This window comes from Pleurodeles waltl, chromosome 8 (genome assembly GCF_031143425.1).
Source record: "Pleurodeles waltl isolate 20211129_DDA chromosome 8, aPleWal1.hap1.20221129, whole genome shotgun sequence".
Classification (NCBI taxonomy): domain Eukaryota; kingdom Metazoa; phylum Chordata; class Amphibia; order Caudata; family Salamandridae; genus Pleurodeles; species Pleurodeles waltl.
This window is the reverse complement of record NC_090447.1, coordinates 487,033,675-487,061,613: the sequence shown is the minus strand read 5'-3', so window position 1 is coordinate 487,061,613 and position 27,939 is coordinate 487,033,675.

Below are 27,939 nucleotides of genomic sequence, written 5' to 3'. Positions count from 1 at the left end.
CAGCCTTCGTTTTGTGATCCAATCCTTTGAATGTCCGCTCCAACAGATTTATAATTAATATTGCTCTCTGGTACATGAGAAGATGTCTGTGAGGAGGAGGGACAGTGGGAAAAACATACATCTTTGCTACACCAGTTGAATTAGCCTGCTACACCAGTTGAATTAGAGCCAGACCGATATTCTTCTGGGCCTGTAAGAGGCTATCAGGGTTGACTCTAACCCTCTCCTCCCAAATCTTGTGTAATTCCCTGTGAAGAAGGGGATTTTGAGGAAAAGCGTACAGCAGAACCATTGACCACCTGAAAGAGCATCTATTGCCTATGCTTGATTGCTCCACATCCCCAAACTAAAATTGGGGAGGAGAGCATGAGGCGGGATGCAAAAAGATCCAATCATGGGAGACCAAATGTCTCTAAAACTTGCTGATATGATCATCTCAAAGGCTGGACATTCACTGAAGTTGATATAGCTCTTGACTATTGGGTTGTCTGTCCTATCAACCACCACTTTTCGCTAAATGTGGGATAGAACAATTTGAGAAGCCTTCTTAACTAGTTACACTTTACTACAATTTGAGGAATGAAGTGTTTCTTTATGTGACAAGTTGCCCTTTCCCTCCAATTCCCCAGTGTGGCACTCTATCCCATTGCCTTGAATTGTTTGTCAGCACTACTGGTATAGGCAGAACCAGTGACATCCTTTTAAGAAGGTTTTCTGGATTTAACCACAAGCGTAGGTCCTGCACTAAGGACTGAGATAGTGTAATCACAACTTCGAGTTTCAAAGTCCTGGGTATCTGGAGACCAATGGGCTTAAAGGTGGTGTAGCAGGGGTTTGAAATGGAGATATAACCATGGAACTACTACCATTGATTCTTCCACTAATCTCAGAATGCTCAACACCAATTTAGCCGGAAAATGAGAAAGTGATATATAGGTGTTAGACCTGGCATCCTTAGTGTGGTTTACTCTAACCTTTTGCCCTCTGACCTCCTGTTTTCCTGAATAATTTTTGCTGGTTTTAGCATTCTAGACTCTCTACCACTGACCACCAGGGCTAAAGTGAAAGTGCCCTGCACTCTAAACATGGTGATATTGACTTAGCCACAATTGGCATATTTAATTAATTTTAAGTACCTAGCAAAGTGTACTGCATGTGCCCAGGGCCTGTAAATTAAATGCTACAAGTGGGCCTTCATTCATGCTTCAGGCCCGCCACAGCAGAGCCTGCGTGTACAGTTTCAAACTGCCATTTCGTCCTTGAAAGTGCAACCACTTGCCAGACCCAAACGTTCCTTCTTATACATATAAATCACCCCTAAGGAAGGCCCTGGTTAGCCCCAAGGGTAGGGTGCAGTACAATTAAAACGTGAAACATGCACGTTTAGATTTAACATGTCTTGGTAGTGAAAAAATGCGAATTCTTTTTTTCACTACTGTAAGGCCTATATCTCCTATAGGTTGCCTTGAAGCAACCTTTAAGTGTATCTTCCAATTGGAAAAAGATAAAAATTGAAGTGTGGTGTTTCTGGACTCACAGTTTAAGATCACAATTTATGGTGAAGTTGTATTGTAAAATGTAAATCTGAAAATGCCACTTTTAGAAAGTTGTCATTTTCTTACTTTAACCATTGTGTGCAGCTGCCTTTTCTCTGAATACACACCTGGAGTGGATGACAGCTGGGCTTTGAGTATTCCCTCTAGACACTCAGACACAAAAGGAGCTTGAGTGTGACATTTGCATCCTGATGGCCCACCACCAGGCTGATGGGTCTTCCTGGGCTAGATGGGAGGGAGGAGCTGACACTGACAACTGAATCAGGCTGTGCCTCCCCTCACACAAAGGGCTGCATACCCCCTGAAAATTGTCCGGAGTCCAGGAAGAAAGGACAGGGACCTTGTGATCTTGAAAGGTCTCTTTGAAGTCCCCCCCCCCACTTCAAAGGCGCATTTGGGTATAAGTACTGGGCCCCAAACCACACCAAATCAGTTCACCTTTGGGACCTGAGGTGACTATGCCAAGAAGAGGAGCTGCATTGCCAGGAGGGACTGTCAGTTTGCCAACTGCTCTGCTGTGTTGGTCTGCTGTCTAGTGATTGCTGTGCTACCAGGGCGGACTGCCACTTTGCAGCTTGCTCTGATGTGCTGGCCTGCTGCCTCTTGCAGTCAGAAGGACCGAACTTACTCTATAACCTCTTGCACCCTGAAAGACCTCCAAGGCCTTGTTGGCTTGCCCCCTGTTCTTAGAAGTCTCAGGGCCATCAAAGACTTTGTGGACGTTTATCACCCTGTTGCAGAAGCTGTTTTGTGAGACCAAGCGCCTCAGCTGCACCATAGAACAGTCTTGTGTTGTGACAGCTGTGCACAATCCAAGGATTCTTAGTGCTAAAACCCCACGCTTGCCCAATCTCCAGCTGGGCTCAGTGCTCTGTGTAATATAGCAACAAAGGATAGGAGTTCAAAGAGCTAGTGTGATGGAGTCTTGACTGACGGTCTCTGGGTGCCATAGTCTAGAGAGGGCAGTGTTGGGCCCCACCTGTGATCCAGGGTGAGGCCACTGCAGCACAACACTACAGCGGACCACTGCAACTAGCTGCGGCCCTCACCCTCAGCCAGAGAAGGAGAATGCAATCTCCAATCTACGTTCTCTGAGGTCACTGATGCAGTTCAACCAAGACCCCGCTACCTCCCCTCACAGGGACAGTGCACAAGGGAGACGTGAGGTCTCTGGCGCTGCTTTACACGGCAGCACGTGCTGTTGTATTCCACTGGAGGTATCGGACCCAAGAATCTGGCTGTGAGCACCCAATATGACTTTCTTCATAGCAAAAGCATATTGCTCAAGTGTTTAGATCTTTGCTCAGTCCCAGGCGGGACCGTAAATCCCCAATTCAAGGCACAAAGGTTCTTCCTATAATGCACTGATCTGTCTACTTAAAATACCTGTTTCCTGACAAGTGTTAATTGGATTTTTGTAATTCTAGTCTTATTTGAAACAGGTAAGTATTCTTTGTGTTTCTAAACTGGCGTGGAGTCTTTTGTGTGGTATGTTCACTGTGTTACTGTAATCATTATACTGCACACATACTTTACACATTGCCTCTTAAATTAAGCCTGACTGCTCTGTACCAAGCTACCAAAGGGTGAGTACAGGTTAATTTAGGGTGTGTATCTGACTTACCCTGACTTGGATCGTGGCCCCTACTTGGACAGGACACATACCTCTGCCAACAAGAGATCCAATTTCTAAGATTGGTAATCAGTGGTGAGGATAGGACTTGTGTTTGTGCAGTACCTTACAGTAATTTGGTGTATACTACTAGTCACATCTAGACCAATCAAATCAATTGTCTGTGATCCCCCAATTCTCCCTGATTGGCATTTTTGGTTTTTACGCAAACTCATGTCTTTGGTTGGGAGCTCAGCATCTGCACCTGCAAGAATGGCGTTTGAGCTGGACAAACTTGAGGATTACACTGTGGCCCAGCTCAAGGATGTCTGCAGGACTTTGGGCTTCCTGTAAAGAGCAGCACCAAGAAGGTGGAGCTTCAAAAGGCACTGAGAGAGTACCGAGAAGCCAAGGCTGCATTAAATGAGACCTCAGAGGAGAATGAGGCTCAGGAAGAATTGAATGTGGAGGTTGATTTGGAACGGGGTCTGAGAGGAGTATTTGGGCTGCTGTCTGGGGGGGGGGACAACTTACTCCTAGGAATAAGAGCTCTTTTCAAGGTGGAGAGCAGCATATCATTCAAAAGCCTGCCCCCAGGAGAAGATGGACACCAAGTGGAGGAGAGAAAGTTTTAAATTCGAGCTGGCTAAGCTCACATTGGATATAGAGGAGTTCTAAGAGGAGAAAATATTTGGCCATGGAGATGGAGGTGAGACATAGAGATTGGCTATGGAGGAGAAAAATATGATTTTGGCTTAGGAGTTGAGCCTTAGAGAGCTGGACATCAAGGCCAGGCAGGTGGACCCCAGCAGTGATGGTGGCAGCACATCTTCTATGTCCTCTGACAGGAGGGTCTGGTGTGTGATTTTGTGGTGGGAGATGACATAGACTAATGGTTTGGGGCCTACAAAATATCACTACAAATGCGCAAGGTACCTGAGGCAGATGGGAGAGCTAGTTTGTGTAGATATATCCCTAGTGAGGGGATGGACACTATACTGGCCCTAGAAGGGAGTGACAGGATGAGGTATCCCCCCATGAAGGAGACCACAGAGAAATATAAACAGAAATTCGGGGATAGTCAGAAGATATCCCATCAGAACTGGGTGGATTATGTGGATTCTTTTTACAAGGTACTGGATAGTTGGGTGAAGGGCAGTGAGGTAAAAGATTACCCGGGGCTGTACATTTTATTTGCCGCAGAGCAACTTCACCCACTCCCTGTTGACAGTAACCTCACTGACTCCAGTTAGCTTGCTAAGGAGGCACATGGTGGGTTAGCCTGTATCCCTAAGAAGGTACCTGGGGGGGTGGGATCATGCCACAGGTGGGCAGGGTCCTCACCAGAAGAAGGGGGTTGAGAAAAAAAGTAATGGAGTTTTTTAATGGGCACAAAACTAGTTCTGTAGGACAGGGATCCCCTTCACCCTCTGAGAAAAATAATAATTGGTTCACTGAGAACAAGTTTGAAGGGAAAGCTCACATTAAGTGCTATGAGAGTCAGCAGGAAGGGCACAACAAGGGAGATGCCAAGTGTCTCAAACGGGCAAAGCCCCCCACTGGTGGGCAGTCACTTGGGTTAGCTAGTGTAGTACTTGGTGAGTAGATCACACCAGATAATTTTGGGGAGAGTAGAATTGACCCTCGTATCCCTTTGTAATAGGGAGATGGTACAGAAAATCCACATACCTGACAATACTAGAAAGTACGGTCAGTGGGTTTCCATCAATGCGCAGAGGGTAGAAGCTCTGAGATACACAGGAGCCAGCATGACTACTGGCAAGTGTCATCTGGTGTTTTCAGAGCAGGCAACCCCTAACACGTTCCACCAAGTTGTTGCTTCTAACAACCATGAGAGCTCCTCTCCATTGACTCTTGTTCCCTTTGAGGGTAGGTTCCTCATGTCTGCTGAAGGTAGCTGTGAGTCCGTCCATGCTGTGGATTGTCTGCTGGGCAACAATCTGGAGCATGCCATCGGAAAAGAGGTGGAGCTCAGGTCACACAGGAGATGCTGGGGGTTACCTGAATGCGTGTGCCTGACCACACAGTCCATGGAAGTAAGAGAAGTGGTCAGGATGACCTAGAGCCCAGAAAAATGTCTGATGGTTCTGTCTGTTGTGGGTAGACTAGCACATCCAAGAGCTTGATTACAGTAAGGTGCTGTTGCTTGCAACAATCAGACTAATTTGGTTATATTCATTACATCCTTGAATATCAAGTTTGCAATAACCAATGCTTGTTAGATGTCTCATTTATTATAACCAACGCTTGTTGATTATACACTGTATTCCATCTGCTAAACTTGTATCAACTATAATTGCCAAAACATGTGCACTTCACAATGTGATCTGTATTGAACATGTGCCACATTCAGGAGGATAATTGCTCATTTCTTTAACAAGCAACCAACTGCCTTTCCACTTGCTCCAACTGTAACTACCAAAACATTTGCTCTTCACAATGTGATCCGTACTGAACATGTGCCACAATGAGGAGGATACTTGCTCATTTCCTTAACAAGCAATCAACTACCAAAAAACACATGTGCACATTTGCTTATTTAAGGATGCTTGTGAGTCTGAGGCCTTGCTTATGTTCATGCCTATTGCTCTGCTCACCTGTTTCCAGTCACGTCAAGTTCCTTGTCCTCCAACCTGCTTCCAGTGGAGTTGCAGTACAAGTCAAGTTCCTTGTCCTCCAGCCTGCCTTCAAAAAGTTCCAGTGTTCCTCGCTCTCTGACCAGCTTCCAGTCAAGTTCCAGCATTTCTTGTCCTCCGGACAGCCTCCAGTTGAGATCTGGTGAATCTTGCCCTGCAGTCGGCTTCCTGCGGAGTTCCGGCTCTCCTCTTCCGTCTCCTGCCTACGATCCCATATTTCCTGTAAAAGAGAGAAAATAATAAAGGTGATCAACCCAGTTTGGGTTCTTCTGAAATTTTCAAGCATGTAACTTCATTTTAAGGTAAAGAAAGATTAATCCCTTATACGAAACAAAACAGAGCTCTGTCTTTTAAATTATTTTTGACAATTAGAACAAGCGTGATTTACCATTTGGGTGTGAATCCAAGATACAGTTAAAGAGACATTAAGGAAGATGTATTTCCTGTAGCAAGCACTCCCCTGAGAATTAGGATATCAGAAATAGAGCAAGTTTATCAAAACTACTATTGGCAAGAGATTATGACAGAACACAAAGAAGCCCTTTAGTCAAGTTGATATTTTTTTGTTTGGACATAGCTTCAGAGACTCTGAAAGTATTGTAAAAAGAGAAAGAGACTTGTTCAGCCTTATAGAAACATATGCACAATGTGTGAATGATAACTGACATCTTGCAATAGTTTATGCAAATTCAATGTATTAATGAAGTAATTATTTTGCAGTCCAGAATATGAAAACCAAGAACCCGGTACTTTGAGAAATCAGAAGTCCTGATGCCCAACACAACATGCAGTCTAGGGTCCAGCAGTATGATTCTGCAGAAGCTGGTATTTTTTCTTTTTCTCTTCCCAAAATCCTCCCTCCCCTTGAGGACTTGCGAGAGGGCAATGCACTCTTTTTCACGGTCATGTTAGCCCTCATCGGGATTGGGGAACTGTCATTGCCACATCAGAATGCCTGGAATTCTGGTGAATGGCTTGCACAGAACAGAACATAAAGGACAAGCAGGATGGGAAACCCCCCCCTTGAGACTTCCACAGTTTGGGTGGAGGCCGACTCTGAGGTGGGATAGCTGAACTGGGGAACCTACCTGAACCGTCCAACTGGCAGCAGGAAGAGGGTCCCAAAAAGGAGTTCTACAAGGCACAGAGAGAATGCCCTACTTCTGGGGGTCATCCACAGAAAGCTAAGTCCCAGGCAGCTGTTGATGCCCCTGGCAAGCACCTAATTTACTCGGAGAGTGATCTCCTGCATAGGGAGCCTAAAGATCCTGAGCCTAGTGCAACACGTGTGGTGGTGGCCTCCCAATGCATCAGGGTATTCCTATTGGGTCTGATTCATGATGTGCCACTGGCATGTCATTTGGGGCAAGACACAACTTTTGACAGGCTTGTCATTCACTTTTGTTGACCTTAAATGAGGCAGGTCTGAGTTGCATAATGTAGGTCCTGTCCTACCTGGAAGCCGAGTGGCTAGTCAGGGGGGAAGTGCAAGGGCCCCTGCACCTTTACCTGTCATCAGCACCCCTTTTGAGCAGGTTGGCATTGACATTGTGGGGCCACTAGATTCAAGACAGCAACAGGCAACAGATTTGTTCTGGTTTTGGTGCACCATGCTACCCCATACCCTGAGGCTATCCCTCTGAGGACAGTGACTGCACCCACTGTGGCCAGGGCAGTGATGAGAATCTTTACCATTATGGGCTTCCCAAAGGAGGTGGTATTTGTGGAGGTACATACTTAGTGTCAAACTACATGAAGACCATAAGGAAGGAGGGCTGGGTATCATGCAAGTTCCTTAGTCCTTACTATCCACTAATCAACAGGTTGATTGAGAGTTTCATCTGAACCTTCAAAGGCATGATTCTGGGTTTACCTCATCCCATGAGATGTAAGTGGGTAGTCCTCCATCCATGCCTGTTCACCTGCAGGGAGATAACGTAGAAGGGGGTTGGCTACAGCCCCTTTGAACTTCTTTATGGGCACCCTGTGAGAGCTCATCTCATTCTGGTGAAAGAGGGCTGGGAGCAATCTTCCAGGAGAGCCCAATATGTGGTCAGCTACTTGCTGGCCCTCTACAACTAGGCAGCGTACTTCAGGATGCTTACCTGAGAGCACCAAGAAGCCAGCCAAGGGGACAATAAATGCATGTCACTTTGGTGGAGATTCTGCCTGGCCAAAAAGTGTGGGTCATGGATCCCATGGAGCCCCATTTTCTACAAGAACACTGGTCTGAACCCAATTAGGGCAAGGAGTGTAAGAGCAATGCCACCTACCTGGTTGGTTTCAAAACTCCTAGGAACCCTTGAGGGTTCTACATGTGAACCGCCTAAAGTCCCACTTTGAGAGGTTTGAGATTACCATGCCCTTGGTAACTGATGATGGGGTGGAAAAGGAGAATGAACCTCTCACCAACCTCCTATCACCAAAGAAGCAGGATGGGCCAGTGGAAGATGTCAGCCTCTCCCCTACACTGACCCCAGATCCACACAGAGACTGCCACCGGCCTTTGGGGCAGTTTGCTTTTCTAGTCTCACTTACCCCAGGGCTCAGTACATGGTGCGCTCATAATATTGACACTGGTGAAAGCACATCTGAGAAGAATACAATTTAAAGGTTGTCTGACAAAGTGAGGGCTAACATTAAGGAGGGGGTCTTCACAATGTAAGCACTTGGGATTACTAAGCCCTCCAACAGCCCTTATTCCAGCCCAGTGATGTTGGTCCCCAAGGCTGCCCCACCATTTGTCACACATGAACTTTGGTTCTGTGTGAACTACTGTGGGCTCAATGCAATTACCAAGACTGATGCACATCCCATTCCCAGAGCTCATGAGCTCCTGGATGGGCTCGGAGCTGCTATGTTTCTCACCATGTTTGACCTAACGTCTGAATACTGGCAGATTGTCTTCATTGGTGAGACAAAAGAGAGGTCTGCATTCTCTACACCAATAGGGCACTTCCAGTTCTGGGTCATACCTTTTGGGTTAAAGAATGCCCCTGCCAAGAATGCCCCTGCCACCTTCCAGAGGTTGGTAAATCAGGTCCTAGCTGGACTGGACGACTTCAGAGCAGTCTACCTAAACAGCATTGCAGTCTTCAGTTCTAGCTGAGGGAAGTGCTTCAGGCTCTGCAGAGAGCAGGCCTGACTATTAATGGCACTAAGTGCCAGATAGGGCAGTGGTTAAGTGGCTTACTTGGGACACCGAGTGGGGGGGGCAAGGTGTAGCCCTTGCATCCCAAAATTGACACAATTTTGGCTTGGGAACCCTCCAGTACCCAGACAGAAGGGAAAGCCTTCCAAGGCCTCACTGGATAATACAGGAGATTCATCAAGGGGTATGGCACCATTGTTGCCCCCTTGACACAGCTGACTTCCAAGAAGCAGCCACATCAGGTGACTGGACGAAGGTGTGACAGAAAGCTTTTGAGGCCCTGAAAGAAGCCCTGTGCATGTAACCAGTGCTCAAGGTCCCCAATTTCTCCAAAGAGTTTGCTGTGCAGAACAATGCCACAGAGCAAGGCATAGGGGCTGGGATTTCACAGCTAAATGAAGAGGGCCTGGATCAACCAGTCACTTTCATCAGTAGGAAGCTACTTCCCAGGGAACAGAGCTGGAGCGCGATTGCAAGGGAAGCCTTTGCTGTGGTCTGGGCACTGAAAAAGCTAAGGACATACCTGTTTGGCACTTGCTTATGGGTTCAGACATACCACAGACTCCTCATATGGTTAATGCAGATGAAGGGTGAGAATCCCAAACTGTTGAGGTGATCCAGGTCCCTACAGGGAATGGACTTTATGGGGAACAACCGTCCTGGAACAGACCACACCGATGATGATGGTCTCTACAGGTTCTTCTTCCTTGGTGAAGAGAACTCCTAAGAGGTTGGGTAGCTCTCCCCACCTTCAGCTGGGGGGACACGTGTTAGACCTGGCATCCTTGCTGTGGTTTCCCCTAACTTTGTGCCTCTGACCTCCTGTTTTCCTTGTTCACTTTTGCTGGCTTTAAAATTCTGGGCACTTTACAACTGTTCACCAATACTAAAGTGCTGGTGCTCTGTACTCTAAAACTTGGTGATATTGGCGTATCCCTAATTGGCACATTTAATTTGCTTTTAATTCCATAGTAAAGTGAACTGTATGTGCCCTGGCCTTGAATTAAATGCTACTAGTAGGCCTGCAGCATTGATTGTGCCACCCCCTACAGTAGCCCATCAAACATATCTCAAGCCTGCCACCACATTGCCTGTGTGCTGTTTTAAACTGCCATTTTGACCTGGCAAGTGCGCCCACTTACCAGGCCCAAACCTTCCTTTTAATAATATATAAATCATCCCTAAGGCAGTCCCTGGTTTGTCCTAAGGTTAGTGTGCAGTGTATTTAAAATGTGTGACATGTACTTTTAGGTTTAACATGTCCCGGAAGTGAAAAACTGCTAAATTAGTTTTTCACTTCTGCAAGGCCTATCTCTCTCATACATTAACGTTGGGGTTACCTTGAAGCAACCATTAAGTTTAACTTCCAGTTGGGAAAAGATCGAAATTTGGAGATTGGTGTCTCAGGATCCACAATTTGAGATCAAAACTTATGGTGAAGTGAGATTTTAAATTATTAGTCTTAAAAATGCAAATTTAAGAAAATTGTCATTTTTGTACTTTAACCTGTGTCTGTCTCTGCCTGCTTCTGAACACATGTACGAGGTGGATGACAGCGGGTATTGGTGCTGCCACTTTGCAATGTGCTCAGATGTGATGTCCTGCTGCCTCTTGCAGTGAGAAGAACTGAACCTACTCTACAACCTTTTGCAACCTGAAAGAACTCCAAGGGCTTTTTGACATGCCCCCTGTTCTTAGAAGTCTCAGTGCCATCAAAGACTTTGTGGACATTTATCACCCTGTTGCAAAAGCCGTCTTGTAAGATCTAATGCTTCAGCTGTATGAGAGAAGAGTCCTGTGCGGTGGCAGCCAATGCCCCACTCTGCACAAGCCAAGGATTCTGTGTGATAAAACCTCATACTTTCCCGATCTCCAGCTGGGCTCAGCACTCTGTGCGCTAAAGTTACAAAGGACTGCACTTGAAAGAGTGAGTATGGCAGCATCCTTATTGACAGCCTTCTACTGCCAAAGTGTAGCAAGCACAGCATTGAGCCCCATCTCCGATCCTGAAGGAGACCACTACAATGCTGCACCACAGCACACCACCGCGATTTGCAACGGCCCCCGCCCTGGGCCAAAGAAGGAGAAGGCGATCTCTAATCTGCACTCTCCGAGGTCATGGACCCCGGCAGTTCAACCAAGATGTCACTGCCTCCCCTGCGAGGTATTGTGCACAAGAGACACAGGTGGTTTCCGGAGCCACTCTACACTCCCTCACGCGTGGTTTTGTTCCCATGAAGGTACTGGACCTGAGAGTTCGGCCTTGAGCTCCCAATACAACTATCTTCTTAGCAAAACCATATCTCCTGAATGTAGAACTTTGCTCAGTCCGAGGCAGGGTCAGAAATCCCCAAATAGAAGCCAACAGGAACTTCCCCCAATGCACTGATTTGCATACCTGAAATACTTAAAATAGTTGAAATACTGATATCCTGACAAGTGTTAATTGGATTTTCGTCTTTCTGGTCCTATTTGAAACAGATAAATATTTTTAATTTTTCTAACCCAGGGTGGAGTGTTTGTGTGGTATTTTCACTGTGTTACTGTAATCATTGTGTTGCAGGAATACTTTACGCATTGCCTCTTAAGGTAAGCCTGACTCCTCTGTGCAAGCTACCAGAAGGTGAGTACTGGTTAATTCAGGTTTTGTGTCTGACTTACCCTGACTAGCATTGTGGTCCCTACTTGGACAGGGTGCATACCTCTGCCAACTAGAGATCCAATTTCTAACAAAGGGCATCTGATAATGTCTGTGCTCTTGATTATGACAAGTAGACTCAATCACTCCTCATGTGGAACAATCCTCAAGGAACAGTCTGTATTGAGCTGGCATCATATTAAACTTTTTAAGATTCAACACAAATCCCAGACTGCAACAACATCAAGAGTGTAATTTTGTGACCCTAACCCAGGAGGAAGACAAGGTATGGTCCATATCCAAGTTAGTAATCCCACCAATTAAGAAATGGTTCTCACTCAGCCTTCAAATCAGTGCCCTAATATTGAATCAGAACTTACGAGCCTGTAATGACAGAACTATATCTGATAAGGATGGTCAACATATTTTTAATCGTCCCCTTAGCACCAGCCTCATTGACTCCATTCTGGTGGATGTTCAGGTTTGGTCTTATCTTATTAACATGGTTGTATTCCCACGACAGGATAATGATCATAACACTCTCTCTAGTGTCATAGCTCTTCCACTTCATGACATGGCAGCTAGCTCCCCTGATCCTTTTGACAGAAGAGTGAGGCCAACTAACAATATGCGTAGCTTTAAATGGTGTGATATGGCTCACTCTGAGGAGTTGTTGAGGGTAGTCTATAAAATTGTAGCAGAATACATAGAAGGCCTACCATCCCCATCAGGGCCGGTAGGCTCTAGTAATAAATAGGAGAAGATTTGCAACGGCCACACCAGAATGTTTGAAGAGCTTCGTAGAACGTTTTTGTGGAAACCAAAAAGGCTGTGGGAAGGTGTGCTCTGTGCTGTTTTTGCCGTATCTGTGAGTGTATTTTGTTTTTTCTGTACCTTGCCCCCTTGCGCTCTTGCCCCCATTGTGCCTTTTTTCAGATTGCTGTACTCCGCCTGTGCTTGTGCCATTTACCGTATTTGTGAGTGTATTTTGTCTTTCTGCGCCTTGCCTCCTTGCGATCTTAGCCCTATTTGTGCATTCCGCTTGTGCATTGTGCCGCCTGCCGTATTTGTGACTGTATTCCGTATTTTGTGATTTGCCTTTTGTGCCTTTGTGCTTTTTCTTCTAATTTGTGCCTTTTTCTGACTTTTTTCGCCCCTTGGGCGCTCCCCCTTGCCGCTTCCCCTGCCGCTGCCTCCCTGCGCCCGCCCCCCTCGTGCCCCCATTCGCCGCTCCCTCCCGCCTCCCGCCTCCCAGCTGCTCCTCCCTCCCCCTCCCTTCTTAATGGCTGGCGCTGCGCGTCGAGGGTGAGCAACCTCTGACCTGTTTTTGGTCAAGAGCTCGCCCCCCCACATCCGCAGCACCACCTTGCTGTCTCCGTGTCCCTGAACCCGCCCACGCTGCTGCTAGCGTGTTCGAGGCCCTCCTCCACCCGCAGTCATCCTCCTGCGCCTCATCCCTGGTGTCTAGTGGGCTTCTGGTAAGCGTCGCTAGACCTGTGTGCTCTGTGCCATTTTCGCCGTATCTGTGAGTGTATTTAGTTTTTTCTGCGCCTTGCCCCCTTGCGCTCTTGCCCCCATTGTGCCTTTTTTCAGATTGCTGTACACCGCCTGTGCCATTTACCGTATTTGTGAGTGTATTTTGTCTTTCTGCGCCTTGCCTCCTTGCGCTCTTGCCCCCATTTGTGCATTCCGCTTGTGCATTGTGCCCCCTGCCGTATTTGTGACTGTATTCCGTATTTTGTGATTTGCCTTTTGTGCCTTTGTGCTTTTTCTTCTAATTTGTGCCTTTTTCCGACTTTTTTCGCCCCTTGGGTGCTCCCCCTTGCCGCTTCCCCTACTGCTGCCTCCCTGCGGCCCGCCCCCCTCGTGCCCCCATTCGCCGCTCCCTCCCGCCTCCCAGCTGCTCCCTCCTCCCTTCTTAATGGCTGGCGCTGCGCGTCGAGGGTGAGCGACCTCTGACCTGTTTTTGGTCAAGAGCTCGCCCCCCCCACGTCCGCAGCACCACCTTGCTGTCTCCGTGTCCCTGACCCCCGCCCACGCTGCTGCTAGCGCGTTCGAGGCCCTCCTCCACCCGCAGGCATCCTCCTGCGCCTCATCCCAGGTGTCTAGTGGGCTTCTGGTAAGCGACGCTAGACCCGTGTGCTCTGTGCCGTTTTCGCCGTATCTGTGAATGTATTTTGTTTTTTCTGCGCCTTGCCCCGTTGCGCTCTTGCCCCCATTGTGCCTTTTTTCTGATTGCTGTACTCCGCCTGTGCTTGTGCCATTTACCGTATTTGTGAGTGTATTTTGTCTTTCTGCGCCTTGCCTCCTTGCGCTCTTGCCCCCATTTGTGCATTCCGCTTGTGCATTGTGCCGCCTGCCGTATTTGTGACTGTATTCCGTATTTTGTGATTTGCCTTTTGTGCCTTTGTGCTTTTTCTTCTAATTTGTGCCTTTTTCTGACTTTTTTCGCCCCCTGGGCGCTTCCGCTGCCTCCCTGCTGCCCGCCCCCCTCGCGCCCCCATTCGCCGCTCCCTCCCGCCTCCCGCCTCCCAGCTGCTCCTCCCTCCCCCTCCCTTCTTAATGGCTGGCGCTGTGCGTCCGTGTGCGCCAGTCCGCGCCTCGACCGCGCCCAGCGCCACCCCCCCATGCTCCGCATGCCCCCCGCAACACCAGACGTCGCTACTCGGCCAGCGATCTTTTTGCCCTCAACCCTGGTCCCTCCACAGCTTGCTTCCAGGCCACACCGAAGAACACCAAAGGTCCCTTCTCCTGCTGCGCCTGCTACTTCACCTGCAACAGAACAAGGAAACCTGCAACAACCAACACCAACCACCTCCACTGCATACTCCTCAACACACGCGCCGCACGAAAGCACTCCATCGAGCTCTGGGACCTGCTCGACAGCACCGCCCCAGACGTAGCCTTCCTGACGAAACCTGGTGGAACGACTCCTCAGCCCCTGACATCGCCATAGCCATCCCTGACGCATCCAAAACGCCTCCGCCCGACTGGTTCTCGACGTACCCCGCCGATGCCACATCTTCCACCACCTGAAAGACCTCCACTGGCTCCCCGTGGACAAGAGGATCACCTTCAAGCTCCTCACCCACGCTCACAAGGCACTCTACAACGCTGGACCCGCCTACCTGAACAACATACTCAACTTCTACGTCCACTCCCGCCAACTCCGCTCTGCCAACCTCTCCCTCGCCATCGTTCCCCGCTTCCAACGCAAGACCTCCGGCGGCAGATCCTTCTCCTAGCTCGCCACCAAGACCTGGAACACCATCCCGACCCCACTGCGGCAGACCCAGGACCTTCTCACCTTCAGGAGACTCCTCAAAACCTGGCTCTTCGACCAATAGCAGCCCCCCCCCCTCAGCGCCTTGAAACCCTAACGGGTACGTAGCGCGCTTTATAAATATTATGATTGATTGATCCCCTCCAAAGTGGTTCGATATTTCCTGTAGGCAGGCTATAGCTTCTTTGATGCAAGTTATTAAGCAACACAATAGGAATGAGGTCAAAACTAGGAGGGTTGCATATAAAAGGGTCATATACCATGCCGAAAAATAGTGGGAGGCCATGAAGTGGGAAGTACTTTAAATGCTGTTCAAACGGGAGACCAGCAGTCCTTTTGGAACTTGGGAACATATTTATGAAAAGTGGTACTGCACATAGTGCAGCACCACTTTTCTTGCACCCCTTAGCACTCCCATAGCACCACCATGCATGCATTGCACTACCTTGTAAATATGGCGTGGTGTGTTTCCCCTTCCAACGCAACATTAGCGTAAAACTAATTACGCTAATGTGGTGTTGGAATGTTACAAGGGATCCATAAATCTGGCCCTTTGTGTCTACTAGTTTTGCTGAGGGATTCCACATTGTGGAGACCAATGCCCCTGCTGCTGAGTGGGTCACACACTATTCAAGCCTGTACTCCTAATTGGAGAGGGTAGCGTTTCTTCAGTAGCTACCAGTTCTGATACCTTAGTGAACCTGAGATACATGTATGATAGAGAGGAGCCTTCCAGCATTATTCTACAAGAAATGGTAATGTCAGCTTCCTAACAGAAACCTCAGAAGTGATTGACTTTTCAGATGGATCGAAATATGGAAATATGCATCCTGAAGATCGAGAACAGCCCATCTGAAAGAAGAGGAATCACCTCTGGCAGAGTTCTTATTCTGAATTGATTCACCTGCTTCAAGTCTTGTTCCAGTTGATATGGTCCATTTGGTTTGGAGACCACAAATATTATTCAATACATCCCTTGATTTCTTTGATGATAGGGTACTTCTGAGATTGCTTTCTTAGCTAGTGGATTTGCAGTTCCTTTTAGAAAGGAGCATTTCTTCACTGTGCTTTCAGAATCAAAGTTTCTAGTAACAATGGTTGTTGTTTTATTCCAGCACTATAGAAGAATCACTTGTACCAGGATTAGAGACTTTACAAGCTCTTTCCATGTGTTATTTGCATCTGTCACCTCCCCTTGATAATCATATCTTAGGAGGGTGAGATTGAGGTTGCTGGGACTGCAATCTTTCTGCAAGCGCAACTTCACACTCATGGGCTTGTATAATGTACACATAGGAATGACCTGTAGTTGGCTGCAGTCAACACACCAGGTGCCAGAGTGGGGCACAAATATCTGAAAATAGAGATGCCAAAGGGTACAGTAAGTGGCCCTAGAATTGGGAGAATCTGCCAGCCATGTACAATGTCAAATTCAAAACTGTCAATGCAAAGTGAAGTTACATTGCCTTACCTGTGTGTCACTGGAAGTACTGTTGTATAATAGCTGTTCTGTTGTCCTCATCCTCATCTTCTGCCTCCTCATCTTCACTGTCCACAGGGTCCACTACTGCCACATGCCCATCTCCAGCCTCATACTCCTGCAGAAAAGGCACCTGGCATCTCGAGGCAAGGTTATGCAACATGCAGCATGCCACGATGATCAGGCACATCTTCTTGGGTGAGGAGTACAGGGAACCACCTGTTAGTTGGAGGCAACGAAACCTGGCCTTCAGAAGGCTGAATGTCGTCTCTATTATTCTTCTTGTTCACCCATGTGCCTTATTGTAACGTTCCTCTGCCCTTGTCCGGGGATTCCTCAAAGGGGTCACTAGCCATGAGAGGTTGGGGTAACCAGAGTCACCTACAAGTCTCGAGGGATACCTGTTAGCCAAACACTAACCCTTATGGCCAACACCATACTCATACACCAACATATACTGGGTGGGAACCATGGGCTCACCTATTAGCCACAACCGGTGCCTCTGGAATTGAGCCATCACATATGGGTAGCTGCTATTCCTCAGGATATAGGCATCATGCACAGACCCAGGATACTTTGCATTGACATGGGAGATGTATTGGTCCGCCAGGCACACTATCTGCACATTCATGGAGTGAAAGCTCTTTCGATTTCCGAAGACCTGTTCATTTCTCCGTGGGGGGAACAAATGCAATATGTGTACCATCAATTGCCCCAATAATGTTGGGGATATGTCCCATTGCATAGAAGTCAGCTTTCACTGTGGCCAAGTCCTCCACCTGTGGGAAAACAATGTAGCTTCACATGTGTTTAATCAGGGCAGACAACACTCTGGTCAGCACTATTGAGAACACTGGCTGAGACATTCCTGCTGCCCAGCCTACTGTCACTTGTAAGGAGCCAGTTGCCAAGACAAGAAATGGAGCACAGATAGGACTTGCACAAGAGGGGGGATCACAGTGGGGTGACGGATAGCAGATATCAGGTCTGGCTCCAATTGGGCACACAGCTTTGTGATTGTGGCCCTGTCCAGTCTATAGGTGAGGATAATGTGCCTGTCCTGCATTGTTCCCAAGTCCACTAGGGGTCTGTACACTGGAGGATGTCTCCATCTCCTATTCATCCGCAGCGGTTGCAATCTAGGGGACAAACCATGAGTAGCTGGTCAGTATTCCATATTTCCAAACACTACACTGCATTGCATGTTGTGACTGTAACAGTATGTTGTTGGATAGGCCCAAATGGTGTCTATGTGTACTGTGATGTAGTTAGGTGCCATGGCCTGCCCCCACTGAAATGGTGTCTGCCTGTCCTGTGTGGATGGACATGTGGAAATGAGGGAATGCTGCTGACGTTGTGTGCCGTTGTGGGAGGTGGTCAAGTACCGCCGTGCAACTCCTCATTGGTTGTCATTGGGCCCTATGGGTTACAGTGGCCAATGGTGATGTACGCCGGCGGTAACGGTACGCACGACTGTGGACGTGGCTGTCATTTTCTATCTGTTCACTCATTTGCTACCTGACCTTCAACAGGAGAGGACCTACACTGGAAGTGCTGCTGTGACCTGTGTCTGGAACCTACCATGGCTCGTGTTACTGGGGAAAGGGACCCTGCCTTCACCGCTGCGGAGTTGGAGAGACTGGTGGATGGGGTCTTACCCCAGTACCGAATGCTGTATGGGCCTCCAGACCAACAGGTGAGTACACTGTGAGCACGATGCAAGGGGCATGAATGCATGGAGAGCTGTGTGTGAGGGCCTCACGTGGGGGGGTTGGTGGAAGGGTCCTGGACAGCATGCTGCATGTATGGTGGGCAATGTCTGTACGTAAGGGGATGGGAGGGCTATGGTAGGCCATGAGTGTAACAGGCTGGATGGTATGACTGATACCTTCTTCTATGTTTATTTTTCTGCAGGTCAGCACCCATCAGAAAAAGGGTATGTGGCATGCCATTGCCAAGGACGTGTGGACCATGGGAGTCTACAATAGGCGGAGCACCCACTGTCACAAACGGTGGGAGGACCTGAGGTGCTGGGCAAGGAAGACGGCAGAGGTCCAGCTGGGGATGGCCTCTCAACGAGAAAGGGGTGCCCGTCGAACCCTGACCCCCTGATGGCCTACATACTGGTGGTGGCCTATCTGGAGCTAGATGGGCGCTTGAGGGCATCACAGCAGCCACAAGGGGGGTGAGTACAGTTTCCCAATATCCTAATTGCGCGTGGTGGGGTGGTCTCCGGGTGGAGGATGTGGGCCTGTGGGTGCCCCTAAGCCAGGCCGTACATTGCAAGGTAGGTCCCATGTCGGGCAGGGGCTGATGAACACCACCTCCTACCAAGCTAGTAGGCATCCACTACTGGGCAGAGGACTGTGGGTGTCAGGTATGATGCTATTGGCGTTAGGAATTCCTGTGCATGGGCTGGTGTTGGACTTTTGGCCATATGCATGGTCATCCCTAGTCTTTTTGCCTCCTTCCTCCTGGTTTTTCTGACCTTTCGCTGTTGGCTCTAGGACTCTGAGCACTTTATCACTGCTGACCAGTGCTAAAGTGCAGGTGCTCTCCCATCTAAAGTTGGTATGATTGGCTTATACCTAATTGGCATATTTAATTTACCTATAAGTCCCTTGTACAGTGGTATCTCTATACCCAGGGCCTGTAAATTAAATACTACCAGTGGGCCTGCAGCGCTGCTTGCGCCACCCACTGAAGTAGACTTTCAAACCTGTCTCAGGCCTGCTAGTGCAGGGCCTGTGTGCGCAGTTTTCTGCCACAGGGACCTGGCATCTAAATTTACTTGCCAGGCCCAGAACTCCCCTTTTACTACATGTAAGTCACCCCTAAAGTACGCCCTAGCTAGCCCTATGGGCAGGGTACCATGTATGTAGAAAGGCAGGACATGTGCCATATCGCATGGCCTGTCCTAGTAGTGACAAACAGCCTAACTTGGTGTCTCACTGCTGTGAGTGCTGCCTTCTCATAGGATTGCATTAGAAATGCCCTGCCTTATGTGTAAGGGGTATTGTCTGATTTATGAGGGGTAGCGTAGGCGTGTTTGGTATGGTTGTGATGGTGATAATAAATACTGCTTACTGGTGTGGGTGTATTTTTTATTACTCTCACAGAAATGCCACTTCTAGAAAGTGCGCATTTATCTGTGCTTATAATTCTGGTGTTTTGCAGCTTGACTCCAATCCACGTCTGGGCAGAGTGACAGTTGGGGCTTTGTGCATACTTTTCAGACAGCCTGTACACAGGGAGGGTGGAGGTGTCACCGAGGTGCATCTGCATACTGAATAGTCTTCCTGGGCTGAGAGAAGGGGGAGGCGGGGCACACCTGCATTTGTAAAGACTGTGCCCTGGCCTCACACAATAGGGTCGTTAACCCCCCACTGATGTTTGGAGCCTGTGCTGAAAGGAGAGAGGGGGCACTCCCAGAACCAGTTGTAACTGGCTGGAACCTCCTCTCCCTACCATTGTAAAACACTGTAAGAACTGACTATAAGTACAGGGGAATTTTCCCCACAATTTGAACATTCTTGGAACTTGAAACTGGACACAGAACGCTGATGAATGGACTCACCAGGAAACCGCAATGGACTGCTGCTGCTGTGCTGACCTGTGACCTGCCTGGTCACTAGGAGGAACTGCCACCATCTGCACCCCTTGTGCTGGTCTGTAGCTGGGCCCACCAGCCCTGTGCTCCTTCTTGTTTAGTTGTTCCCAGGGGCAGGGTGCTGTGGCCCCTGACCCCTGCAACGATCTTTTACATCTTTGCCAGGAGGGAGCGCGAGGCGCCCCCCCTCCCCCTTTAAAGGATTTCCCTGACTTGTGCCCCCCCTTGGAGAGGGTCGGTGGAGGCCCGGGGGGCCCCCCAGTGATCACGGGTCCCAGAAGGGGCCCGTCAAAAATTCAGAGAGGGTGCGTGCCGCCCCTCTCGGTCTGCCATGTTGAGGGAGGCCCCCGTTTTTGCGCAGAGGAGCGCCGGGGGCCCCATTAGTTGTTTTAGGCACTGGAAGTGCCTCCCCATCAAGACAGGTACTTTTAAATGGACCAATATGTTCCTAATCTAAAGTTCTTTCTACAGACTTTGCTATTATGATATATTGCCTACCTGTTCTATGATGCTTTTACATATGTGTGCACATTTTCCTTTTATGGGCGTGACTTGCTAATATGTTTCCCTAACTTGCCATAGGTTTTCTAATGTTCCTACTATGGGTGTTTTATGATATTCTTATGACAAGTGTTCTAATGTGATTACGTGTTTCCTGACTACTGCTTATGTTGCAGAATACTGAGTAACCTGTGTGTTATGTGTGACTACTGCTAGTTTGCAGAGTAACTAATGTGTAACGTTCTGACAACTGCTAAGGTAGCAGGATAGTACTATTATGTGATGTTGGTCTGATAATTACGTTGTGTACAATACAGTATATTTTCATATAATCTGGTGTTGTGTTTCCTTTGTGGTGGGGATATTGCGTCACAGGTGTGTGTGTGTTGTGCAAACGCTTTACACATTGCCTCCGGGTTAAGCCTGACTGCTCGTGCCAAGCTACCAAGGGGGTGAGCAGGGGTTATCTTGGACGTGTAACTCCCTTGCCCTGACTAGAGTGGGTAAGTTCTGCCTGGCTGAGGTGCATACCCTAGCCAACCAGAAACCCCATTTCTAACATTGGAAGTCAGCGGTGAGGATAGGACTTGCGCTTGCACAATACCATTGTGACTCATTATTTCACTACAAGGATTGCGTTTAGACCATCACATGTTTGGCTTCTCTTAACTTTCTCTCTTTGGTCATTTTTCCTGTTGTCAGTTCTCACGCTTGGGTATTGTGGTTGTCACAGTTGAGTTATTTGTACCTTTTCAAGATGGGGCTTACCTTTGATTTAGAGGACCTGCCGTTTTACACGCAGGGGGAATTAGAGGGGTTCTGTAGAGAGAGAGGGCTGCCTGTAGAAGGGGACCTCAGGAGATCTCTGAATTTCTTTGAAAGGTTTGTGACATTTACCCAGGGAGGGAGTGTGCTTAGGGGGTACCCAGAGGATCCTGAGTGTAGCGAGGGTTTCCAATGGGAAGGCTCCCAGACCTCATCCCTAGAGAGTGGTAGAGAGACTGATCAGGAGGTTGAGAATGACCGGTTGGGGACGCCAGTTGACAGGGAAGGCCCCAGTGATAGGGAGTCCCTTGCTGGGTCCAGTGTAAGAAGCAGGGCTACCTCTCATTCCTTGACGCCTGATGAGCTAAGAGATAGGCGGGAAGAGAGGGACCTGAAGTTGCAGTTAGCGCGCCTAGCTGTTGAGGAGAGAAGGGCTGAGGTAGAGAAGGCCTTAGTACAGGAGAGAATGGCAGAGGCAGAGAGGGCCTTTGCCAGAGAAAGACTCGCTCTAGAGCGCAGTCTGAAGGTTCTGGACTCACCAGCGCTGCAGGTGGAGTCCAGTGGTGGCAGCAATGTACAGTGCTGTAGCAAAGATGTTCCTCACATACCCATAGATGTGGTACCTAGGTTCCAAGAGGGGGGTGACATACGTCAGTGGTTAAAGGAATATGAGAAGGCTCTGGTAGAGCGCAGTATCCCTGAGAAGGATTGGGGAACTGGCCTAGGGAGTTTTATTCCTGAGGAGGGGAGGGATGCCCTACTGACTCTAGAAGAGAGTGACAGGGAGGGGTACTCCGCTGTGAAGAACGCACTGATTGTGAAGTATGGTTTTTCCCATGAGGAATACAGAAAAAGGTTTAGGGGTGGTAAGAAACTGTCCCACCAGTCTTGGAAGGAGTTTGTGGAGGATTGCTGCATTGCACTAGATGGATGGGTGAAGGGTAGCACAATAAACAATTTTGAAGGGCTGTTTAATCTGATTCTCAGAGAGCACCTGTTTCGTTGTTGTTTTTCAGAGTTACGCCAACACTTGTCAGTGTGTGAGCTCTCTGACCCCAGAGAGCTCGCAAAGGAGGCAGACTTCTGGTTGCGTACCAGAGGGTCTGGTGTGGCATTAGGGGGTGTTCCTAATGAGAGTGGTCTAGGTGTTTCCCAACAAGGTGTGGTGGGAAAGGAATGGAGTGTCCCAGGTAGGTCCCAGTGGACTGGGATGGGTGAGGGACCCCATGTCCCGTCTCTGAGGAGAGGGAATGGGGCTGGGCTGAGGCCCAAGGTGCCCAAGATACCGTCCCAGGTCCTGGAAGGTTCCATGAGTGAACGCCAGGAGGTGAGCCTAACCTGTGCCGTAGGGCCAGCTGTTCAGAAGGATCCCATTTTGTCATTAGGACTTAGGCGGGTGGCTGGTGATAGCGTTCCGCCAGTCCTGGTGTCTGGTAGTCTCGCTCTACAGCGGAGGAGGCGGAAATCCAGGCATAGGGTTGAGAGGGGGCTGCGGGCCCCAGTGGAGAACCTGGAGGGTCAGGGGTCAGCTCTGAGTGCAGAGCCCCCCAGGAATGACCTTGGTGAGACCATTTCTGGGCTGGGAGGAATCCAGACTCTGTCAGATGGGCGGAGGTCAGGAGACCTGCGCCAGCCAGACTCTTATGTGGCCCCTGGGGAAGGTGTTTCCCTGGTGGGGGGTAGGTGTGCCCCCCAGGAAGTCCTGGTGCGCCAGGCAATGATTCAACCGCAGGGTGGTGACTCTGGGTTGGATGATCAGGTTCAGGGGGTAAACTCTGACCTGATGGGGAGTACGTGTGCTCCCAAGGAAGTCCTGGTGCGCCAGGCAGTGGTTCAACCGCAGGGTAGTGACTCTGGGTTGGATTGCCGGATTCAGGGGGTAAACTTTGATCAGGTTGGGGGGGCGGTTAGTGTGCTCACCCCCCGTGTGAAACTTCTGGTGGCTTCTCCCGAGGTGGGGAGACGCAGGACTCTGGAAGTGGGGTTCAGGGAGGGGGAAGCCCACCCCGGACCCCGATGCAACCCAAGGGTGTCGTCCCTAGGTTGGGTGGTCAGTCGCCAGGTACTGATCCTGGGCTGGCGAGAAAGTTGTGCAGGGCTGCTGTACCCAGAACCCTGGCAAGTGTGGATTCTGGTGATACCCCTCCTAGGAGAGGAGGGCGGGATCCTAGAAGGAGGGGTAGAGGGAGGAGAGCCTTGCCTCTAGCCCCTGTAGAACCTATGGGTGCGGACCCTAGGTTGGTGGATCAGTGGCAGGGTAGAGACCCTGAACTGATCAGAAACGGAGTGGAGACAGGTTGCTTAGCACCTGGGGCTACCGCCCCCCACTCATTATGGTTTCAGAGACCAGAGGCTCCTAGATGGCCTGGGGCCTGGTTCTGGCCATTGGCAGCTAGAGAATTCCCGTGGGTTGGTCTAGGCTGCCTGGGACGCATTGACAGAGAGATCCCAGTAGAGTCAGGAAGGCGTAGAACTGGAACATGCCCCTGATATTGTGGGCCTGGGTCCTTGTTCTATCGCCCCAATCAGGGAAGTACATCAAGGTATTGATTGTTCTCCCCTGGCTTTTGGCTGGTAGGGGGTTGTGTTGGACTTTTGGCCATACGCATGGTCATCCCTAGTCTTTTTGCCTCCTTCCTCCTGGTTTTTCTGACCTTTCGCTGTTGGCTCTAGGACTCTGAGCACTTTATCATTGCTGACCAGTGCTAAAGTGCAGGTGCTCTCCCATCTAAAGTTGGTATGATTGGCTTATACCTAATTGGCATATTTAATTTACCTATAAGTCCCTTGTACAGTGGTATCTCTATACCCAGGGCCTGTAAATTAAATACTACCAGTGGGCCTGCAGCGCTGCTTGCGCCACCCACTGAAGTAGACTTTCAAAACTGTCTCAGGCCGGCCTGTGTGCGCAGTTTTCTGCCACAGGGACCTGGCATCTAAATTTACTTGCCAGGCCCAGAACTCCATTTTTACTACATGTAAGTCACCCCTAAAGTACGCCCTAGCTAACCCTATGGGCAGGGTACCATGTATGTAGAAAGGCAGGACATGTGCCATATCGCATGGCCTGTCCTAGTAGTGACAAACAGCCTAACTTGGTGTCTCACTGCTGTGAGTGCTGCCTTCTCATAGGATTGCATTAGAAATGCCCTGCCTTATGTGTAAGGGGTATTGTCTGATTTATGAGGGGTAGCGTAGGCGTGTTTGGTATGGTTGTGATGGTGATAATAAATACTGCTTACTGGTGTGGGTGTATTTTTTATTACTATCACAGAAATGCCACTTCTAGAAAGTGCGCATTTATCTGTGCTTATAATTCTGGCGTTTTGCAGCTTGACTCCAATCCACGTCTGGGCAGAGTGACAGTTGGGGCTTTGTGCATACTTTTCAGACAGCCTGTACACAGGGAGGGTGGAGGTGTCACTGAGGTGCATCTGCATACTGAATAGTCTTCCTGGGCTGAGAGAAGGGGGAGGCGGGGCACACCTGCATTTGTAAAGACTGTGCCCTGGCCTCACACAATAGGGTCGTTAACCCCCCACTGATGTTTGGAGCCTGTGCTGAAAGGAGAGAGGGGGCACTCCCAGAACCAGTTGTAACTGGCTGGAACCTCCTCTCCCTACCATTGTAAAACACTGTAAGAACTGACTATAAGTACAGGGGAATTTTCCCCACAATTTGAACATTCTTGGAACTTGAAACTGGACACAGAACGCTGATGAATGGACTCCCCAGGAAACCGCCATGGACTGCTGCTGCTGTGCTGACCTGTGACCTGCCTGGTCACTAGGAGGAACTGCCACCATCTGCACCCCTTGTGCTGGTCTGTAGCTGGGCCCACCAGCCCTGTGCTCCTTCTTGTTTAGTTGTTCCCAGGGGCAGGGTGCTGTGGCCCCTGACCCTTGCAACGATCTTTTACATCTTTGCCAGGAGGGAGCGCGAGGCGCCCCCCCTCCCCCTTTAAAGGATTTCCCTGACTTGGGCCCCCCCTTGGAGAGGGCCGGTGGAGGCCCGGGGGGCCCCCCAGTGATCACGGGTCCCAGAAGGGGCCCGTCAAAAATTCAGAGAGGGTGCGTGCCGCCCCTCTCGGTCTGCCATGTTGAGGGAGGCCCCCGTTTTTGCGCAGAGGAGCGCCGGGGGCCCCATTAGTTGTTTTAGGCACTGGAAGTGCCTCCCCATCAAGACAGGTACTTTTAAATGGACCAATATGTTCCTAATCTAAAGTTCTTTCTACAGACTTTGCTATTATGATATATTGCCTACCTGTTCTATGATGCTTTTACATATGTGTGCACATTTTCCTTTTATGGGCGTGACTTGCTAATATGTTTCCCTAACTTGCCATAGGTTTTCTAATGTTCCTACTGTGGGTGTTTTATGATATTCTTATGACAAGTGTTCTAATGTGATTACGTGTTTCCTGACTACTGCTTATGTTGCAGAATACTGAGTAACCTGTGTGTTATGTGTGACTACTGCTAGTTTGCAGAGTAACTAATGTGTAACGTTCTGACAACTGCTAAGGTAGCAGGATAGTACTATTATGTGATGTTGGTCTGATAATTACGTTGTGTACAATACAGTATATTTTCATATAATCTGGTGTTGTGTTTCCTTTGTGGTGGGGATATTGCGTCACAGGTGTGTGTGTGTTGTGCAAACGCTTTACACATTGCCTCCGGGTTAAGCCTGACTGCTCGTGCCAAGCTACCAAGGGGGTGAGCAGGGGTTATCTTGGACGTGTAACTCCCTTGCCCTGACTAGAGTGGGTAAGTTCTGCCTGGCTGAGGTGCATACCCTAGCCAACCAGAAACCCCATTTCTAACAGCTGGTGACTACCATTGTGACTGGTAGTGCTTTTCCTAGTGCCTAGGGCTGTCCTCTGTGTGTGTGTGTGTGTCATGTACGCCAACGGTGGTGTTGTTGCTACCATTGACCAAGTGCATCCTTTATCTCTTCCCCACTCTTTTTGCTTTGTCACCCTGTCCTTATGTGCATTGGCATCATCTGGCGGAGGAGCAGAGGCACCGGCGACGGAGGGAGCTGCATCCCACAGGGTCCAGGAGCCGAATCCACCGACGGTGAGGGCACCAGTGAGACAGAGGGTGAGGTGAGCACCACGGTGGAGACAGGAGGGGACAGTTCCTCTTCCGATGGAAGCTCCCTGGTGGTGGCGAACACCTCTGTGGCCACCCCAACTACAGGTACATCCGCCACCCCTATACCAGCACCACCCTCCCAACAGCCCCTCAGCAAGTTTCCTGTGTCCGCTCACCCAGGAGGATGGGCATCTCCTTTGCCCAAGAACCTCAGGCCCGCCCCAGTTAGTCATGCTGCCCTGAGTGAGGAGGCTATTGACCTCCATGCTCCATCTCTGTTGGGCAGTAAACCATTGTGAATGCCATCCACGGGCTGGCAGCCCATTCGCAACAAACAAATGCATTCCTGGAGGGCTTTCACTCTGGCATGGCGGCCCAACAGAGATCAATCCAGGCTCTGGCCTCCTCCCTGATGGCAGCCATTCTCCCTGTCTCTAGCCTCCTCCCTCCAACTTCCTCTACCCAGTCCCATTCCCCTCAACCCCAACCTATCCCAAGCACACATTCAGACCAGCATGCACCCAAGTCAACACACAGGAGTGGCTCAGGCAAACACAGGCACCACACATCATCCCACAGGCACTCACACAAACACCAGCCAGATGCAGACATAGCAATATCCACTGCCTCCACAGTGTCCCCCTCCTCCTCGTCCTCCACCATCCTCCCAGTAGTGTTTCCTCTCACACCTGCATGTACTACATCTTCATTCACTACCCCCATCACTAGCATACCTATCAGCACACACCCCTCACTGGCAGTCACCACCCCCACTTCCATGCACACGTCCCCTGTGTCCTCTCCCACTGTGTCTTTGCCCCCCTCCTCCCACAGCACACAAACGCAGGAACTCAGACACCCAACAGCCATCAACCTCACAACAGCATCCAGCCCATGCACCTGTACCCAAACACAGCAGACAGACACCTCCTACAACCACTCCCTCTTCCTCCACTCTCAAACCTTCACCGTCTTCCCACCCCAGTGTCCCTAAGAAGCTTTTCCTTTCCGCCGTTGACCTCTTCCCTCCCCCTCCCCCTTCCCCTCATCCTTCACTTCGGGCGAGGGTGGTCAGAACCAAGGTGAGCACCTCAGCCACCCAGTCCACGGCCACTGTAGTGTCGGCACATAGTACAGATGGGAGAGGCTCGAGGGAACCAGCCATCAGCACTGACATTGTGCCTGTACCAGCTGCCAAAGGTAAGAGCAAGGAGGCACCACCAGCTGCCAAGGGGAAGGACAAGGATGCACCACCAGCTGCCAAGGGTAAGGGCAAGGAGGCACCACCAGCCGCCAAGGGAAAGGGCAAGGAGGCACCACCAGCTGCGAAAGGGAAGGGCAAGAGGCCTGCACCTGCAGGCAGGCAGGAAGGACAGGAGGCCTGGTGCTGGGACTGATTCTGAGCCCCCACCACCAACCATGGTGGTTCAGCCATCCAAGGCTGCAGGGGGAGGGCTGGAGCCTCCCCCTACCACTGGCATCCCCGATGCCAGCACCACCACCAGAACCACTGCCAGCAGCAGCAGCCCCAATGGGCAGCCGTCCGCGGCTGCAGGGGAAGGGCTGGAGCCTCACCACCACTGCCTG